The sequence below is a fragment of the Conger conger genome, chromosome 1 (assembly GCF_963514075.1).
Source record: "Conger conger chromosome 1, fConCon1.1, whole genome shotgun sequence".
Taxonomy (NCBI): Eukaryota; Metazoa; Chordata; class Actinopteri; order Anguilliformes; family Congridae; genus Conger; species Conger conger.
Genome location: NC_083760.1, coordinates 27,469,390 through 27,484,532, shown reverse-complemented (window position 1 = coordinate 27,484,532; position 15,143 = coordinate 27,469,390). Strand labels below are relative to the sequence as shown.

Here is a 15,143-nt window from a genome sequence, read left to right as displayed (position 1 = left end):
GCCAGTTAATGTTACGTAGCAGTATAACTGCAAAAAGTAATCAGTCTCATAAAATTACTGTTATCAGAAATATCTAACCACAAATTTAGTATTTTAATTAATAATTAAAACAACTAATATTAATGATTAAACATACCGATAACCTGAAGGTCGGAAGTTCTTCGAAAGACTGCTTTAACTCGGCTCTCAAGTCTATGTGACGCCAAAACAGACACCGGGTTTAATAAAATATATTTATTAAACAAACGTACAAACACAGAACAGATAAACTAACGTGTCCCTTGGACAAAGGAAAGGTAAATTGGGCGTGTCAGTGATAGAGTTAGCTGTGAGAAGAGACTACTTGCATAGTTTTACTCTACATACGCGAAAGACGGCAAATCAATTCAGGTATATATATGGCTTGAAAATACATTCAAACGTAAGACCGCAAATATAGAACACAGATTCACAATATCAGTCAAGACTAAACTAAACACTGGCTATGCCTGAATGTTTGTTCTCTTACTGAGTCCATACGCATTGGATCCAAAACACGTGCTGTCCTTCTGGGGGCCGCGATGGCGCTGTGAATGCGTGTTCTGGAGAGGTGCGCAAATCTGGGGTGTTGCCGTCTTAGACGCGCGTTTTTGTCTGGTCCGCTCGGTTGCTGGAAGGATGTTCGCTGGTCCTTTTTCCGGGTGGAAAAGTCCGTTGCTGTTGTTCTTAGGTGAGCTTTGCAGGGGTAAACTGATGTAGCGTTCCGCGTACACCAGTTTCCACTCGCTATAGGCCACAAAGTTACCGCAAGGTAACTAGGTGTGTCCGTAGGCCTAGTAGTGTGCTGTGCAGCATTCAGCCTCTGTCCGAGTCTCGGAGCAGATGAGCTGAAGCGAATGGCCAAAAAGGGTGTGTCGAGGAAGGGAATGAAGAAAGGGAAGAGAAGAGAAAAAGAGAGGGATCCCAAGAACATGTCTTGATCTTATACGGGAAAGTTTATTTCTCCCGCCATTACGGGATTGGCTGAACCAAGCTAGACGTCATGCGGGGTGGACGTCGCGGAATTGTCCTGTGGGATTGTGGGAGTTGTAGTTGATTCAAGTAATTCAGTGTGTCGTTATGTGTTTCATATACTTACATATAACTGGGGGTGGCCTGTAGCGTAGTGGTTAAGGTACATGACTGGGACCCACAAGGTTAGCGGCTCAATCCCTGGTGTAGCCACAATAAGATCCACACAGCTGTTTGGCACTTGAGCAAGGCGCTTAACCCTGCATTTCTCCAGGGGAAGATTGTTCCTGCCTAGTCCAATCAACTGCATGTCGCTCTGGATACGAGCGTCTGCCAAATTTCATTATTTTTTAAATTTTTAATAACTAGGCAAACATTGTTAAATCCGGTAATACACTTCAAGCTGCTTATGTAGGTAAAGAATCCCTGGTTTAAGAACAATAAACAATCTAGAAAGTGAGAGATTACATCCTATCCCAGCATACATTGGGCGAAAGGCAGGAATACACCCTGGACAGGTCGCCAGTCTATCGCAGGGCACACACACCATTCACTCACACCTATGGGCAATTTAGACTCTCCAATCAGCCAAACCTGCATGTCTTTGGACTGTGGGAGGAAACCCACAGAGTATCTGGAGGAAACCCACTCAAACACAGGGAGAACATGCAAACTCCGCACAGAGAGGTCCTGGCCGACGGGGATTCGAACCCAGGACCTCCTTGCTGTGAGGCGGCAGTACTACCCACTGCACCATCCGTGCCGCCCTGAAAGATTACAAATAAACAGTAATTTCGCAAAATAAAGTTTTTTTATTCAGAGCATCGCTGAAACAGATGACATGGCAACATGAATATAGCGGCATGATAGCTGGCAGTAATGCACCTTTGGGGGAAAACACGCAGAACGTTTATTTATATATAACCCTCTCTCAAGGTTTTGTTTTAAAGGTATATGTTTTAATATCTCATGATTTCAGAATCAGTGAAAAGAAAAGGCCAGATAAAGATTATATGTGCTACATAAATGACTGGGAAAAAACAGCCAATTTACACATATTGTAAATGTGGTTGTTGATTACATTATAGATACTGATAAAGTATAACTTTTTGCTGATTTAATTCTGGAGCTCAATTTGCCAGTTACCTGAACTGATCTCTTAGGATTATTAGTTAAGATTGCTTTCCCAGACAGTATATTTTATTTCTTATCCAAAATTGACCAATGTGAGGATAATGAAGGAGAACATGAGGGTGGGGAACCTTCAGCAAACATGAAGAAGAATCGAGTGCCCCAAATCATACAAATGTGAGAACACTTCCCATTCCTTTCATAGTCTTTTTTTGGAAGCCACCTATGGTGTAAATATTCTGACTGGCTATAGGCCCCCACACTACCCTCCTTTAACTTTTCCAAAAATAGGTTTCATTACATTATCTAAGGTCAAAAAAGGTTTGGTAGCAAGAGACGTGTACCTTCACTACAAACTAAGTTTCATTCATACAGCTGAATGGTTAGCTAGCAGGCTGGTTTCATTTAGCAAGATAGTTATCCCTGAAGTGTTTTGTTGCTAGCTAGCTATTCTTTTGAGACGCAGACCACAGGTTAATCCAAAATCGTAGTTTATTAGTCCGTAATCGTAGCCAGGAGATCCAATACAAAGACAAAAACAGAAGGCAAAAGAATGGTCGAAAAAACAGGCAAGAAGGTCAAAAATCCAGAAAATCAAAAGGCGAAAGTACAAAAGGGCGTAGGCAAAAATTGTCGTCAGTAAACAAAGCAGAATATCAAAAACCAGAAAACCAGAATGGCAAACAAAACAAGAGGGTAAGGCAGGCTCGGAAATCAAAGGCGGAGGGGTGTCTTTCTGGAATCTCAAGAATTAGGCTTACGAGGAATTTGGCACTAAAACGGATCAACGTTCTAACACTGGTTCAAACAGAGACTGAGGTTTAAATACATGAGGGAAGGTGACAATCTAGGCGGGGCTGGGAAAAAGGTGGACTAAACAAATAGACAACAGGTGGGGAAACATAATAGGGTAATAACATAATAACGGGAGGGAGACGAAAACGCGGACTGGATGCACGTAACAAAACATGTAAAACATACGGCTCCGGATTAGGGAGTAGACATTTGCATAGATTGAAGACGTAGTGATAGTCAGAGACAGGTGCGAACACTTCGCTGAAACTAAGCGAGTAATTAGGGATAGCATAGGGAGGCGGAGTTATAGAATAGTGCAGAAAAACTAAGAGATTGCGTTAACGAATTAGTTACGTGAATATTTCTAAACTACCCAATAAAAGTGATTGTTAGTTAGTTAGAGAGACAGTAAGTGTATTAATCGGATTAGTACTGTACAATACCTAGATTAGTAGTAGTTAGTAAGAATAGTGCTTTACAACATTTAACTACCAAGAAAAAGCAGGAAGTAAGAATCTTGAGTTTGGAAGGAATTTTTGAAAACGCGAAACTACCGTAAACACCCGAATAGTGGGACACGCAGACAGGGGAGTGACTAGGCTGGTAGACATTCAGACGCAGACATAACAGGGGATGACAAATGAGAAATGTAATGGAAAACAATAACCAAGGATGTATGAAAAATGGATAAATAACAAGAATAAACATAAATACACACAGGACAAATACAGAAACATTACAGTTTCATGATAAAAGTGGCATAACTAACCATCTCCCATGCTGTTAATTCTAATGGTATTACACAGCCATAGCTCAGTTCAGCTGTTCCAGTAATGCCCCATGTTGCCAGCCGACTGGCTATCTGAGCTTGGCTGGCATCACATTAAGACATTAAAGAAACATTTGCTTCCATTACACTCTGTTTCATTGATACAGCTATACTTCAGTCATGTCAACTACAGTTTGATCCCTACCCCCAGTCCCTACCTCACTACTATAATTAGCCATGTGTATGCCATAGGATATAATAGCACTTATGTATAATTATTTTAGTATTCGGGGTATTCTAGCTGCAAAACTGTGGTATGCTAGTTGGAAAGTTGATGTACTCTTTAAGGGTTCAAGTTGTATCTATATGATCACTCTCGATAAGAGTGTCTGCAAAATGACTGTAATTTAATGTAATGTTATATAGTCTGATGCTCCAGAGCTGTCACATCTGTATGTACAATAAGGGTTCTGCAGTTGCATTTGTAGGCTATGACATCATCAGAGTTTTGTAGGCTACTCAACAAAATGCTACTGTGGATTGGCATGTGGTGTGTATAAATAGCCATCCCACAAACAAAGAATGAATACCAGATAACAATAATTGTTTTGCAATAGATTTTAATAGGATTTCATTTGGTTTCACACATATCTTAAATTAATACATATTGATCAGGTAAATACAATTACATAAATCAAATCAAGTAAAATCATTACATAAATCAATCAAAGCTGTTTAATTATTTATTTGTTTTAGTTTTGTGGTGGTGGATGGGGAAAAAGGGGTCAGGGCTGTTGAAATGATCAGTGGGGGCTCAAAAATCAAAGTCAGCTTTGGTTATGCCGATAGCCCAGGCAAACTTCACTCTCTGGGTTTTGTTGTAGATTTTCTCCAAGGGCACATTCATGTTCATGCACCTGGAGAAGAGAGTACGAGGTTAAGCAGCCATGCGTGTAGAATTTAGCAGACCCACTCCACACACATTGAGCCTCTTGCCCTGTAGATTTTAAATAATTAAGAAACAAAATGGTGGTGATTTCCAGCATGGTGTGTGTTTGTGTGTGCACTTCCATGTGTGTGTGTATGTGTGTGTCTGTGTGCACGTGCTCACCAGGCGATGGTGATGCGGGGGTCCAGGTAGTTGCTTTTGAAGGTGCTCAGGCTGATCTGCCTGCCCTCCTCTCTGCCAATGGCCTGAATGCTCAGCTTCAGTAGCTGGTCCTCAAGCTGGCGTGTTGCTTTCCGCTTTTTCTTAACCTCACTGAAACACACACACAGTGAGCTTACACAAGTGGCAAGTGAGGACAATACACACATGCCACTTGCTGTTGGGACAGCCCTTGGCATTCCATATGGCCACTGTCAGCTTAGACTTGGCCTGGACAGGCTCCTGTGTCATACTGTCAATCTGGAGGAGAACATAGAAGCCAGAGCAAGATGTTTTTTCAAGATCTGTTTTTCTCCCTGAATCATGCACTGCATGTTTCGCACTGCTCCCCATTTACCTTGGCATACAGTCCATCCATGGACTGCTCAAAGTTCTTTGTATCCGCCTGCTGGTGGTTACAGTGAACTGCAGCTGCAGGGTTAGCCCTGTTGTAGGCAAGCAGCTTCTCAGCCTGGCCATCTGACACTGTGATGAGAGACAGGGGGAGAGGGAGAAAGGGGGAGGAAAAGTACAGGTGTGTAAGACTGGCTGTAAGGGTGAGCAGATTAGTAGTAGGAGAGCAGTTGTAGTATAGTAGAGTAGAGGTGCAGATACTCACAGCAGGACAGTTCCCTCAGGCTCTTCTGCAGGGCTACTGAGGCGTTGTATGTTCTAAAAACTTTGCCAGTCAGACCGGGCATCAGAGAGCTGATGTACTCATTTAGAGTGGACGACTGAGCAGGGAGCGAGAGAATGAGAGTGTTATAGACACACACAGACACAGACATACACACACACACACACACACACACACACGTTAATTTAACTAGATACTTTCTGTCTGAACAGAAACAATCAGGTTGGAGACTCACGGTCAGTAGGTCGAACAATTTGTCTCCCGTCTCCTTGTTCTCTATGAAGTTCTCAAGGTTTTTATAGACCTGGATCGCAGAACAACAGGACAACCATTCTGCATAAACAGGCACTGCTCATAGTGAAGAAACAAATATTAAGGAAATGTTCTGCCCGGCATCTCCACTCACCCTCTTTGTGACGGGCACTTTGTCGTAGGAGCGGATGAGGTCTTTGCGAAGGAAGTCAAACTCGACAATTGCGCTCATTTCCATTGCGCTCTTTGTGCAGAGTGATGTTCTTCACACAGAGCGAGGAGCAGCTCACCTTCTTTTCGCTCCCCACACTCAGGGCCAGCTGCAGTGACACAACTAATTTACATTCAGTTCATCGACGGAAAAATCATCATCGACGATTACTGATGCTGAAAGCGGTTTTGTCACTTCCTTAGCAACTGCATTTTCTCAGTTGATGACTAATGACAGGTTATCTTTCTGTTCATTATTTAATTGTTTTTTCAAATTGAAAATTGAATTTTTATTAATTTCGTGATTTGACCGAATCAGTAATGAAATATCAAGGCTCTATTGTCTGGAATCGAAAGGTGGCAGTCATTTCCACGTCACATCTTGAGACTGCCTGCTCAGCCAGTGAAGAGACTGTAGAGACGTGTCGCAGACAGGAAGTCCCGCCCTCCACTCACTTTGTCAATGAAGTAGAGAGCGGTGGCTCTCTGCCGAATCACCATCTCTGCGGAGTCCATGTCCTGGTAGTACTGGGACCGGATCTGGTCTAAGTATGAGTTCAGTCTCCGGGCCAGCTCATACTTCTCCCAGTCCTTCTCACCCTGGGTGGACAGCACAAAAGGTCTACTTTGCTTGCTGTTACATCACTTCCTGTCTTTAAGGATGGTGATCCACATGTCTGGTGTGGTTTTTGTGAATGGTTGGGTCCAGCGGGTACCTGAGGTTTGGAACTGGCATTAAGCTTGATATATCTGCTGGCTCCCTGAATGTTCTCTGTCCAGCTGGCTAGCCATGTGACAGTGTTGTCATGGCGGACTTCCTTCCACTGGTGACCAGCAGGGGGCTCTGGGATTTGTGCCTGTCTGTGGGGGGGGGCATGCTTCACTCCTATCATGTCTCTAGCTCCCAGCATGCTTCACTTATCATGTCTCTAGCTCCCAGCATACTTCACTCCTATCATGCCTCTAGCTCCCAGCATGCTTCACTCCTATCATGTCTCTAGTTCCCAGCATGCCTCACTCCTATCATGCCTCTAGCTTCCAGCATGCTTCACTCCTATCATGCCTCTAGCTCCCAGCATGCTTCACTCCTATCATGTCGCTAGCTCCCAGCATGCCTCTTACCTGCTGCAGTTGATGATGACGTCCTCAGGCTGAATCCTCCTCTTCAGCATCCCCTCTTTGAGGTGGTCCCCTCGGCCGCAGAAGAGGCCCGGGGGCTCAATCTGGAAGTTTTCGATGCGTTCACGGTGCTGGTTCAGAGTGTAGTAGCAATACTCTTCTGTGAGCCTCTTATTGGCCTCTGTGATGGCCTGGAAATGCATAAATAATGAGACTGAGAGTGGGAGGGACAGGCAGTGGGGCGAAGGAAATGCTTAAGAATGACCTGAGATGTCAGACTTTACCCCACCCATGATGGTTGGACTCACACCCACCTGTTTCTCCTCCTTGCTCATATTATATTGGGCATCCACCCTCCTCTTGTTCAGGTCGAAGAGCTTAAAGAAATCACACTTATTCAGATCTGTTATCAACATCCTCTCCTCTGGAGTCATCTCCTGTGCAGAGAAGCATATGCAAGGAACCGATTAAAGGGGCAGTTCAAACAGAAATGAAAGTCTGTTTTCCCTTACCCAGGGCACTATCTAACCATCCAGATAGTTTTCTGAGATGTGAATAATAATCGAGATCTGACGGCACTTTGGATACAGTTCACGATGATATACTGGACCTGTCGGTCTAATCTTTCATGCTCTTCAATGTACAGACTTTTTACATTAGACTGCTCAAAATGAGATTTTTTTTCCTGAAATATACAGTTCCTTGTGGATATAAACACTGCTTCGGCGGAAACTTGGACCCCATACTTTAATTTCATTTTTGGGTGAACTGCCCTTTTAACAAACCAACACAACAAAATCAACTAATCAGTCACCTACCCCTACCCCCCACCCTTTTTTCCCCTTTACTTCCTGCTCTCCCCTTCCTCACCCTTCTCCAGTCTGAGAGGAAGTTCTTAAGAAACACCTCACTGGTGATGCACTGCTGATCCAGCATCTGAGCATAGAAGAAGGCCACTTCCTCTGCTCGTGGATTCAGCTTTACTACTTTCCCTGAGTACAGAGAACACACACACACCCTCAGGTTACAACACACACGCACTCTCTTCTTTCCCCCAAAACGTTTAAACATAAAATGCAACATCAAAAATGTTGCAGCTCCATCAATGTACTTACCGCCATAGTAGAAATTGACATCATCGGGAAATGGTTGATATTCTGCAGGAAACAACGGTCCCCTGTGTTCAAGGAACCTCCATTTGGTCCCATCTTCATTCCTTTCTTCCTCCCACCTTACAGAGAGATGGACAAAATGTAAGCAGAGAAAGAAGAAGTGAGATCATTCCCCCATCATCGCTGTACAGGAAAGCTATGGCAACTGCACATTCCCAATGATGATTGATGACAGGTTATTTTTAATATTGTTTTCATTATTTTGCCATTAATTATCAATTAATAGATAATTTTTCATGTATTTTTATATAGATTTTCTGAATACCCGTCTGTAGCATGAATTCCCATGACTCCCTCATTGGCCACCATATGGCCTGGTATCGACTCCGTGCTCATGCATAAACAAATGCCCATACACACCAACACAAATACATACATACACACACACACACCATCTCTGTTGCTGGTTTCCTTCTTTCTTCCTAACCTTCATGGGCCTCACAGGCTTAATGTCCTCATCGGGATTCTGTGTCCAAGACACCAGGCAGTCTGTCCCTTCCTTACGCTTCTGGGATGGCAAGAGCAAAGGTTAACTGTTAAATCAAAGAATGGGAAACACTTTCTCTGCTAATGTGTGTGCATACATGCATGTGCGTGTTTGTGTGTACGTACACACACCTTAATCATCTTCTGAATCCTCGGCTCTTTTTGTGATTTCTTAATCACCTCCTTCTCCTTGTTTTTCTTATTAATCATCTCCTTCAGCTCTGCCCCTTTTTCTGCCTTTGTATTCACATTTGTTTTCTGCCGAATCATTTGCTTTAGAAGCTCCGCCTGTTTCTGCCATTTCTGCGTACTTTCCATCTCATTGTGAAGCTCCTCCTTCTTTAGCTCTTTTCGCATTGCTTCTTTTTCCTTCTTAATTCTCATCTTTAGTCCAAGTCCAAGTCCTCTCTGTTCTTTAGTGTCCTTGGAAGTCTTCCTCAGCTCTACCTCAGTCACTTTTTCCTGATGAATCATCTCCCTAAGCCCCACCTCCTTGTGTGCCTTTGTAACCACCTCCTTCATAAGGTCCGTCTCTTGTTCTCCCTTCATAATGACCTCCTTCTTTAGCCCCGCCTCATTTTGTGCCTTTTTAAGCACCTCTTTCTGAAGCTCCACCTCATCCTTCTCCCGAATCATTTGCTTTAGAAGCTCGGCCTGCTTTTGCCATTTCTGAGTAGTCTCCTTCAGAAGCTCCACTCCTCTTGCCTGTTTCTTATCCACCTCCTTTTGAAGCTCCTCCTTCTTTAGCTCTTTTCGCATTGCTTCTTTTTCCATCTTAATTCTCATCAAATGTGTGCTTAGTCCAAGTCCTCTCTGTTCTTTAGTGTCCTTGAAAGTCTTCCTCAGCTCTACCTCAGTCACCTTTTCCTGATGAATCATCTCCCTGAGCCCCACCTCCTTGTGTGCCTTTGTAACCACCTCCTTTTGAAACTCCGCCTCATCCTTCTTCCGAATCATTTGCTTTAGAAGCTCTGCCTGTTTTTTCTATTTCTGTGTACTTTCCTTCAGAAGTTCTACTCCAGTTGCCTGTTTCTTGTCCATCTCCTTTTGAAGCTCGTCCTTCTTTAGCTCTTTTCGCATTGCTTCTTTTTCCTTCTTAATTCTTTTTTTTAAAGATATTTTTTAGGCCTTTTTCAGCTTTATTGGACAGTGTATAGAGACAGGAAGAATGGGGGCGAGAGAGAGGGAAAGACATGCGACAAATTGTCAGATGGTCGGATTCGAACCGTTGACGTCGCGGCTCGCAATGAGCGTGCGGTCAGTGCTCTACAGGCTGCGCCACCGAGACACCCCTTTCCTTCTTAATTCTGATTAAATGCGTCTTTAGTCCAAGTTCTTTCTGTTCAATAGCATCCTTTGAAGTCTTCTTCAGCTCCTCCTCATCCTCAGTGCCCTTTATCTTCTCATTTTTTGGCTGGACCTTCAGAAACTCTTTTGGCTCTTTCTTGGTAAGATCCTTCAGAAGAAGCTCTGCCGCTTTCTTCTGTTTCTTGGCCATCTCTTTCTGATATTCTGCCTCCTTCAGTTGTTTTCGCCTTTCTTCTTTTTGCTTTTTAATTTTCATTAAGTGCTTCCTCAGATCCTTCTCCTCTGCAGGGTTCTTCGTTGGCCCAAGTTCCTTCTGCTCTCCAGTGTTCTTTGTTTTCTTCTCGGGTTCCCCCTCATCCTCATTGGTCTTTCTCTTCATTTTTGGCCAGGCCTCTACTTCTCTCTGCTCCACCCGTTTGTGCCCTTTCTTTGCAATGTGCTTTTCATTTTTTACTTTAACTTCTTCTTCTCCTTGCTTCTTCAAAGCCTTCCTCCTGTCCATCTCTTTCTTCCAGATCTTCTTGAGCCTCTCTCTCTCTTTCTCCTTCTTCCCTATCTTCTCCTTACTCGGTCCGGCCTGTCCCTCTTGCATCCTCCTTTTCTTATAATCCGATTCCAACCTGTCTTTTTTTGGGCCAGCCTCAACCACCTCCTTTTTCCTCTCCTTGTTCTTATCTCCCTTCCCCTCCTCTCTCTTCCTCTCTGTGTCACTCTTCTTTCTTCCTCCTTCCATCTCTCCAACTTCACTTTTTCCTGCATGCTTCCTTTTCAGGCTGAGGGGTGGGATTAGCAGTTAATGGCAATTTTCACACCACCTAACACTGTTTCAACATATTGTTGAAGAGCAGAAATAAATTGAGACTAAAGTATGAAGGACTGACTATCCTGCTGTAAAATCCAGCTGTGCCAGCTTGACCAGTGTGAAAATTAAGCTGGTCAAGCTGGTTTCTGTTCTGGCTGGGTATGAGCTGGTCAACGAGCATGGCCAAGCTGGTTATAAGCTCCTCTAGCTGGATATGAGTTGGTCTACCAGTTGTTTCAAAACATTGCTTGAGCTGGTCAAAACATGTCAAGCTGGGAGCTAGTCTGAATTGATCATCCAGCTACCAGCTGTTTCAAAACCTTTTCTCAGCAGGATAGTTTGAATGTTTGATGAATATGCATTGTCTCATAACAGTGAAGTACAGGCAATTATTCAGGGTGAGCTCAGTTAGCACAACGAGGGGACCTAGTTGGAAATTAGCAAATGATAAATTCTGTACACGCAAGGAAAACATTTTTTGAGAGTGGTATGGAATCTTGCTCGGACATGTAGTGGAGGCAGAAACACTGGGATTGATAAGGTGCTAGATGCTATCTAGTTTTAAGGCAAAGTAAGCATACAATTTAGTGGTATGAAAAGGCAACCATTACTTGGCTGAATGGCCTGTTCTCATCGTTATGCTATGCTATGTTATGCTGTGTTATATTATGCTTTGCGACCCATACTGTGGACCCACTGCACTACATTTAATTCCAACTATTTTTAAATACATTTGATTGAACTCAACCCAATTTTATTTGGGATTTTAGATTGCTTTGCGCTTATTTATTCTGCCGTATTACAGTTTTAGGACAGAAGGAATGCGGGGGCAGCCTAACTCTCAAATTACAACAGAGAATCTATGGTTCTAATGCCTCGTTCAGAACACCCCAAATCACTCCGATTTGAACGTGTTCACTCACTGTGCACTCTGGGAAACTCAAGATGGTGGTAAAATAAATATAAAATAAAATATTAATACTGTGTAAAAATACAACATAGACATACGATATTATGATTTTGTTAACCTGAACAGTCGGCAGATTTGTAGTTGTGGAAGCCATTTTTCTTGCTCAACTCACTCACTTCCATGTTTCTTACTGCCAGGTTGGAGATTATAGAAAGTTCCCATATTTTCTACTTTGAAATACAAGATTTTTCCCCATAATTTGGGGAACTCACACTGATGTGAGCGTGGCATACAGTAAGCAGGCTACAGGTGTTTGGAAGTGTTTTTTTAATACTCTTTTTTAACACTAACGTTTGTAGTCCTAAAACCAAGTTAGCATTTTTGAACCATTGGTTCCCTCAGCAGATTTCCCACACTTTGTCCCCCATAGAGATTTCATTATCAGCTGAATATTAGGTCTGTGGCTAACGTAAGCTGTTTCACAATTTGTTCTATAAGTTAAATTACATCCGTTAATAGTTCAAATAGGAATTTCAAAGCTGTCATGTGCGTTAAAAAAGCAAGTTGCTAAATTCAAACTACAAAAATGGTCACATTTCACCAGCCACCATTCAAGTTGCTACTCCATGTGCAGGTGAGATTACCATTGTAGTTTCAATATCTATAGCAACTTGTGAGGAACAAACTTTTTAAAAGTACATAGGCCTAACAGCTTTGAAATTCTCGTTTACAAGATGTCACTCAAGTGACCTTTTTTAGATAGAAACGGCATTCGAAATATAAAAAAAAAGAAAAAGAAAAGCATGGAAACACCCATAGCATGGCTCTGGAGGCAAGGATCTTCCAGGTTGGCCTACAAAACGACATCATCATCGGAAAACCAGTTTGAACTACAAAAGTTCTATCAGGCAGTGCCAGCTGATATCTTCCTGTATTCTAACACCTCCCCACTGTGACATCACAGAAGCTATGAATCCTTTGAATTAAACCTGAACATTCATGAAGAGTTCAAATTACAAATAGCCCAATTCACCTTCACCATCACCCAATTCACCGTCAATTTGGAAACACTGGAGGGTTATACTCACAGAGCAGGAGGAGGCTCTGGTCCCAGAAAATCAAAAAGTACAAGTTTTGTTGTCATTATTGGAGTAAAAAATCCATGACGGTGAAAGCTGTTAGCAGTTGTTAACGTCTAAACTGAAAATCTTCTGGTAGTGCTCTGAATTTCATCATCCCCTGTGACTTCATAGAGGTTAACAATACAGAACATTCTAACTTACTCAAACATTCTAATGCTTTGGTTGTTTTCTAATCAGAATTCTTACTGGTTTCATGGCCTGTAACAGCAATGTGTTCAGATGTTTTCAACATAAAAGCTAATATGTATATACAATCATTCAAAGCATTCATATATTTCGAAATACACACAGTACTTACTAAAATGTTTCTTCCTAAAATAATATTAACTTAAAATATCGATCCGCTCCCTCGTTAAAACGGCATCATAAAAATAAGTTACTGCTGCTTCCGGATCCCCGTCCTTTTGTTTATGTGTTTCCCCAGTTCCCCTTGTGTCATGTATTGTATTTAATTTATGTGTGTTGTTATTTTTCCTTGTCATACGTTGGGTGCAGTTTGTGTTCTCTGTCCGGTCCTGTTTTTCCATCTCACTGTCACTTCACTTGCCTCATTACCACGCCTCACTTCCTGATCAGTTTCACCTGCTTTATTATCACCTCATTTATCCATTAACACTGATTTATTTTGCCCTGCAGTTCTCACAATATTCCTCACTCCCCTTCAATCATTCAATTAGCACTGGCACATGTAGAGCATTCACTTCCATGTAGTTAGTTATTAGTTAGATTTCCTACACCTGTCCTTGTCACCGTTTAGTCCCAGCTCACACTCCCTTCCCTGCCAGACTGTTGAAGTCAAGCGCCTTTTTCATGTCCTTGTCAGTTCCTGTGAAGCTATTCAGTTTGTCTCTGTACCCAGTCTTGTCCCCTGCCTGTCCTGCTGATTCCTGCTAGTTCCCGCCATCTTCGCTGGTCCCTGCCAGTTAGCCTGCCTGCTCACCCTCTTGTTCCCTGCCATCTTTACTGGTTCCTGCCAGCCTCGCCTGCCTGGTTGCTGGTCAGGGGATTCTCATCTGCTCTCACTCTGTCATTCCTTAATAAACGCCTCCAGTAAGGAGTGCTTAACCTGACTGGTCTGCATCTGCATTTGGGTCCTCACAAGTAACCGTTGTAACCACTGTATCGTTATTAAATTTTTGGTAAAACATTTGTAAAATTGCAATGCAGTAATACATGAAAAGGAGTGACTTACCTGATATATTCTCACTGGAGTGACAATATCTCACGGTAACCCCAGCTGCAACCCCTACGTTTTCCCCTTCGATTCAGTCAGTTACTTTTCAATTCAGCCAGTCCCTCCATTTCAGTCAGTTCCACTTCAATTCAGTCAGTTCCTCTGGAATTTCCATGAATTAGAATTGTTTGTTCAATTGATGGACTGATGTTCTGTCGTAAACTCAGGATTCCACCAATGTTAAATCAGGGGGCTGTTTTTAAAAACCTTATAAATAGTATAAATAGTATCGCTTAACAAAGAGGAAGCGACCAAATAGGTGTGTGGACGTTTGATTTTCACGTTTGGTCCATTTAGTTTTATTATTTGCAGGAGGAGCTACGTCCATAATACGAATAAGTACCTGCAATAAGTAGAAATATACTGTAAAAAATTTTTATAATGATGACAAACAGGGGAAACAAAAGCTAATAAATTTTCATACATTAATTCATATTTTACTCATATTTCATCATATGTTACTCATGAGTGTATGTAAAGTATTGTCTGTAAAATATCTGTCTAATTGTGCTGTGTGTGTGTGTGTGTATGTGTGTGTGTGTGTTTGTGTGCATAGGTTATATGCGATTGCATGTGCGTGCCTGCGTCTTACAGGAAGGGCCCATAAAAAAAATCTTCCTAACTAGCTTTCGCCACTGGTAGGTGGTGTACACCCATGGAAATACAGGTGTACAGAAGAGGAAAAACTAACAAAAAGATAACAAAAGAACCCCACTGTGGGTGCAAAGCAAAGTGAGAGAAGGAGTGTTGAAAGGAAAGGACTAGAGCTAAGAATAAAATGCGGAGGCAACAGGGAAAGTGAGGGAAGAAAATGGAACTGGGAGGAAAGAGCAGAACAGGCCTGGGTCATTGGAAAACACATCATAGGGAATAAGATTTTATAGAAATTATAAACATGGATAGGAGAAGGTTGCCATGGTAATAAACTGGACTGAAACCAACACTCAGTAGGTGGCAGTAATGCACAAATGTTAGTTTCAAAACCGCCGTTTAACAACACTAAAGAAGAAGAAAGTAAGACTGGTCTTTGATTTTCTCT

General features: G+C 42.4%; 1 pseudogene; it reads right to left on the bottom strand.

Moving 5' to 3' along the window:
* Nucleotides 1-4,499: 4,499 nt before the first annotated feature.
* On the bottom strand, nt 4,500-10,749 carry LOC133122672 (DNA topoisomerase 1-like; annotated as a pseudogene).
* Nucleotides 10,750-15,143: the final 4,394 nt, after the last annotated feature.